The sequence below is a fragment of the Beta vulgaris genome, chromosome 8 (assembly GCF_026745355.1).
Source record: "Beta vulgaris subsp. vulgaris cultivar EL10 chromosome 8, EL10.2, whole genome shotgun sequence".
NCBI classification, from domain to species: domain Eukaryota; kingdom Viridiplantae; phylum Streptophyta; class Magnoliopsida; order Caryophyllales; family Amaranthaceae; genus Beta; species Beta vulgaris.
Genome location: NC_079209.1, coordinates 46,652,516 through 46,658,515, shown reverse-complemented (window position 1 = coordinate 46,658,515; position 6,000 = coordinate 46,652,516).

Below are 6,000 nucleotides of genomic sequence, written 5' to 3'. Positions count from 1 at the left end.
ATGTTATCTTATGTAAATATGACATGGTTAGAGCCATACCGAAAGAAGTTGTCACTCGATGGACAAAACATGCTTTACACTTTGGCGCGGAGACAACAAATAGGTATGTATAATGTTCGGCCCCAGCTGTGGCTGGAAGACAGTGTTTATTAGTCGTTGGAAGGTAGCTGGTGCATTGCGAAGGCCGAATGGCATTGTCAGCCACCCATAGATCCCTTTCTCAGTAATGAATGAGGTCTTGTCTTGATCTTCTGGCCACATCGGAATTTGATGAAAACCAGAGTAAGCATCCATGAAGCTTACTAGTGCATGCCCAGCCGTGAAATAGACTAACCGATCTATTATTGGCAGAGAAAAATTGTCCTTTGGACAAGCCTTATTTAGATCAGTGTAGTCCACACACATCCTCCAATTTCCATTAGGCTTAGGGACCATGACCACATTTGCTATCCAATCCAGATAATAAGTCTCCCGGATGAATTTAGATTTCAACAGCTTCTATACTTCTTGATCGACGGCTTGATTTCTGGCCGGACCCAAGTGTCTCTTCTTCTACCGGATTGGCTTTTGACTAGGATATATGTTCAGCTTGTGAACGGCAACTTCGGGATCAATTCTCGGCATCTCTTCTACCGCATATGCAAAGACATCTTCAAATTCTTTTAACAGCTTGACCAACTCGTCTTTGATCTTGGGATTTAGAACAGACCCAACTTTCAGCGGCCTCTTCGGACGTCTTTCATCCAAGTAAATCTCTGCTGGCACTTCCAGTGGCTCCGGCTGCTCTAGTCTAATTCCCATGATGGAAAGCTTTTTCTTCTTTGATGGCCATGCACTTCCTCTTCTTGCTCGGCAAGAGAATGGACGGTTTACTCATTTAGGGGGCCTTCGCCTGAGTTCTATTTACCTCAGTCTTCAAATCATCTATCAGGCCTTTCAGAATCTCGCTCGCCTCAACATCTATTGCCTTTGGCTGTTCTGATTTTTCTCCCATCCATGATGAGGGTTTTAAAGTAGTAAGGTAGCATTCTCTTGCTGCTTACCGATCTCCATATAGATATCCGATCTTCCCTCCATCACACTCGAACTTCATTAACATCAAATGAGTAAGAATCACTGCTTTGATGTGGTTCAAGGTGGGTTGCCCGAGAATGACATTGTAAGCCATCAGATCTCATACCACCAAGAACTTAACAAACAGCGTTCTGGATGCTTCCTTGTCCCCTACCCTGACGGGCGAGGTGACAGTCCTCATAGGGTGGACTACTCCTCCTGCAAACCCAATTATGGGATGATGGACTGGGACTAAGTCAGTCTCGTTAAACTTTAATCTTGACAAACAGTCTGTGCTGATGATATCGGTCGAACTCCCGGTATCAATCAAAATCCTTCTTACTCTTATATTGGCAATTTTCATCTCCACAACCAAAGGGTCGTCATGGGGGGTTCTTATAATTTTCCCACGATCCAAATCACTGACGACTACCTTAGGGAAGGGGTCAAACTCTGCTTGATTGGTAAGTATGATCTGGTCGAGTTCCCTATGGTTAGTTCTTATGCCCTCGGTTGGTTGGACCTCCTGCAGCACTACCCTCCAGATATGACAAGCACTACATCTTTGTCAATACTTTCACTTTCCTTTCTTCAGTTTTGACGGTCATCTCGTTTCTGAAACTTTCTTCCTCTTTGGGGTAGATATGAATTCATCTTCCCTTTACGAGCTAAATCTTCCAGAGCTCTCTTCAGATGCTTGCATTCATTCGTTTCATGACCACAATCGTTATGAAAGTGGCAATATTTGATCTTATCCCTGTTTCTGTAGGGAGTTTTCATTTCAGCTGGCGCCTTTCATTCATGTTGATCTTTTCCCTCCATAAGAATGGAGTATTGATCTTTAGTGAGTTCTATAGGTTTCGCCGATGTCGCTGGTTCACTTCTTTTACTTCTTTTGGATGAGGCCATTGAAGTCAATGCCCAAGTTTCAGCTTTCTTGGGATTGTTCTTCTTTGGCTGAACTACTTCTTCAGTCTTCTTTACTTTCGGATGCTTTGCCTCTGCACACACTTCTGTTGCATGGATTAATGCTTCAGCCTCCTGGAGGGCTTCGGTGAGAGTGGTGATCTTTTTCTTTACCAAATCAAATTTTAAGCTTCCTGGCCTCAGACCCTTTATGAAGGCGTCAAAGGCCACTCCGGCATTCAGATCCTGAATCTGCAATGCTTCTAGGTTAAATCTCTTCACAATACTTCTTAAAAGCCTCCTCTGGTCCTTGGATGACCTTCCCCAAATGCATGCTAGTTTTATGTTCTGTCGATTTGCTACAAAATGACTAGTGAACATAATACTAAGCTATGTGAAATTATTCACTGAGTTAGGAGGAAGGTTATTGAACCACTTTTGCGCTACTCCTTTCAAAGTAGCTGGAAAATTCTTACACCAAGTAGCATCATCGACTGCTTGAACATACATCTGATGCTTGTATGCTGATAGGTGATCGTGTGGATCAGTAATTCCGTTAAAGGGTTCTATCGTGGGTAGCTTAACCTGTGGGAACATAGGAGACTCCATGATTCTGGCCGAGAATGGGGTCAACCAGTTAATCTTGAGTTCCCCCGAAGGTCCCTCAGTGGGTATGTGCTCCCGTCGATATTCCTTTAACATAGGATTAGAAGAGGTGTTAGCTAGGCCTGGACGCCTATACACTATAGGTTGCAATACAGTTTTCTCTTGCCTTGGTTGGACAGCAGATGGTCCTTGACTCCTTCCTGTCGTTCTGGATGGCAGTTTTAATGGAGGATCTCTCAAATAAGTTGTGGACCCTGAGGTGAGGCTGAGCATTGTAAGGTTGCTGCCTTCTTTGCCTCCAAATACTCCCTAGCATTTGTCTCCATTTTGTGACCACTAGGAGGTATATTATCTCCTGGACAGACCACCAGCTTCCAATCCATTTTCCTCTGGGGCACACTGACCGCCGGCTACTTTCCTTTCGACACCCGCTTGGACACTTCCTGCCGAGGAGGCCTGCTTGTCCCTGGACGGCCCTCTTGAGACTGTCCCCTGGGTGGAGCTTTAGCAGTCGGGTCTGGATTGACTTGGAAAAACAACATGTTGTTCTTGATTTGCTCCTCCATGACAGCAACCATCCTGGCCTGAATGTCATTCCATACTGTTTCCAAATGGGTAGCCGTAACTAGACGCTCAGGATTTTCTTGAATGATAGGCTCCCTGCTTCGTCCAGAAAGGTTGACAATAGCAGGGGGCCTATCTCTTCCCCTTGGTGGCCTTTCATCGCCCACTGTATCCTCCACTTGAATCTCAACTCCGGTTTCTAGCCACATTGGATGAGTGACAATTAGTCATTGTTGCGTCTCCCTACAGACGACACAAAATGTTACGTAGTGCTAGACTCGTAAATTAATACTATTATACCCAATAGTAGGTTCCATAATAAGAGACTTGTGCAACACTGCATGGACCCAAAACCTTAACCTGAGCTCCGCTTTTAGGCCTGCAAAAAAGGGACCGATCCTGGAGGTTTAGATGGTATTTCCCCCCTCCGAAACTTAAGTCAGGTATCAAGATTAAAAAGGAAACTTTTAGAGAGAGAAAGAGAATTTATGGCAGAATAACAGTATCCCGCTTTGAAAAACGTACCTTTCCCCTGATTTCAAGGACTATTTATAGTGATTGTTGTACCTTGATGTCACCCTAATTTGAGAGAAACTGATTGACTGAGTAATAATTATATAACACGTGGCGATCATTGATTGGAGTGTACACATCATCAATTCTTAAAAAGATATCCTTTGTAATGCTGGGCCTAAGTACAGATTGGGCCAGAAAGAGGGCTAGTACAACTCTCTTTGCTCAGAAAGGTGTAGTTTAGGCCATGCATCTTTCTGGACCATGTAGTTTTGTGCACCAGTAAAAAAAAAAAGCCACGTGTAAGGACAAGATGGAGCCACATGTCCTACTTATAGCCGTTGATTTTTAGGCTATAACACTTTCTTTTGTTTGTTTTGAAAAACCAGTAGTAATGCTACTCTTTTGGCTCTTGAAAAGTTCCAAAGCAATCATAGCATTACTATAAGCACTCTTATGACTACCAACATGCTTTTTTATTATATCTAATCTATTTCAATACTTGAAACCATTGCTAACAAAAGCATCACTTTCGGTCATGTTATCATCCTTGAATAAATAGCAAGCGAAATAAAATGCAACCTCCTTTTCAACAATATACTCTAGCTAAGACCAAGTGTCGAACCAATCCACATTAAATCGATGATTTTCGGCTCGATAAAAGTTTGAGGAAACAGAAAATTTGTAGGATGACAAGGTTTTCTATCAAGGTATGTTCATGTTTATATTTTCAAGGTGAAAATACTCATCTAGCTCCTTATACCGGGGTCTTGTGGAAGATTAGCAATATCAAATTTGTTCAATTATTCACAAACAAGATGGGTTTTTGGAAATGTGTGATGGAGAAGAATGTTATTCGCTTTGTTGAGAGGAAGATGGTGTTCATCTAATTGAGATGGATGAGGAAGATTTTGTTCTTTTTCTTGAGGTGATGAAAAGATTTGGAGGAGGAGAAGGTGGATGAGATGGAGGAGGTGAATTTTGAGTGGGTGTTCTTTTAGAAAAAAAAAACTTGATATATCCCTCGTATTTTTCCTTTTGAAAATTATATTAATAATTTGAATGAGATTAAATAAGTCGATCGAATAGGTCATCACAATACAATAAAGCACACCAATACAATCACAATACAATCAAGAACATCATACATGATACATCATTTAAAATGATGATTTCGAAATCACAATTTGCCATCTTATAACCTAATTCCTAAATCACAACACAATCATTCTACTATCAATTTATCATCCTAACCTTAGTAACCTAATTCCTAAATCATAAATTCACAACACAATTATTTTACCTTCAATTTGGCATCCTAACCTAATTTCTAAATTACAACACAACCATGATTTCAATTTTCAGCAATAAATAAATTGCAAATGACAAATTTTCCAGCAACAAATGAACTCCAAATGACAAAATTAAATCATGATTCAGTTTTCAGAAACAAATGAAATCCAAATGACATAAATACACAATCCTTAGTAGCCTAATTTTCAGCAACAAATGAAAAAAAAAATCAATTTTCAACAACAAATGAAGAAGCCAAGAAGGTCAAGAAGAATACATGAAGTATGAAGAACTGACGACGAAAGTTGCTGGAGTGAGTAAACACGTCGCACACACTATTAAGCCTGCTGAGTGCCGCCGAAGAAGAATTGAAGAACTGAAGACGAAGAATGAATGGTGACGATTAACGACGAAGATCTGAAGAAGCTCAAGAAGCATAGAGTGGCTGAACGAAGGATTGAAGAATGGCGAGCACATAGATTGATGAATGAGCGGTGACTGTCAACCGTCGACGACAAAGGAACGCGTGACAACGTGGTGAGTCGTGGGATGTGGCGAGATTTGAGAACAAGAAAGAGAAAGATCAGTTAGGGTAAGTTCAGCGTTTTTTCTAGAATTAGTGGTTGGTCAAGTGATCGCATGTAGGTCCGCCACTGCTGGTTTGTCGATGCCCGCTGACAAGGCTATTAACGTGACCATTGTGGCGTTGGGTTGCACTACCAACTCCTTATGCTAGAATTGTGGTACAAGGTACACAACACACTATTACGTTTTATGATAAAATATATACTACAAAGAGATACATTGTTTAGAATAGTGTTGGTCCCATTACATTGGTGATCCATTTATTTAAAAAATTAATAGCAATTGAGAAAAACTACCTTTTGATAGTAATGGTGGAGATTTTGGAGAAATCGTGAGAGAAGGAAGAAAGGTGGAAGAGTTATATACTACTCCCTCCGTCCCATTTTATAGTTCCCGTATTCCATTTTGGGTGTCCCAAAATGTTGTTCTCATTTATCTTATTTCCATTTTTGAACATCACCTTTTTACCCTCTTTCTCCA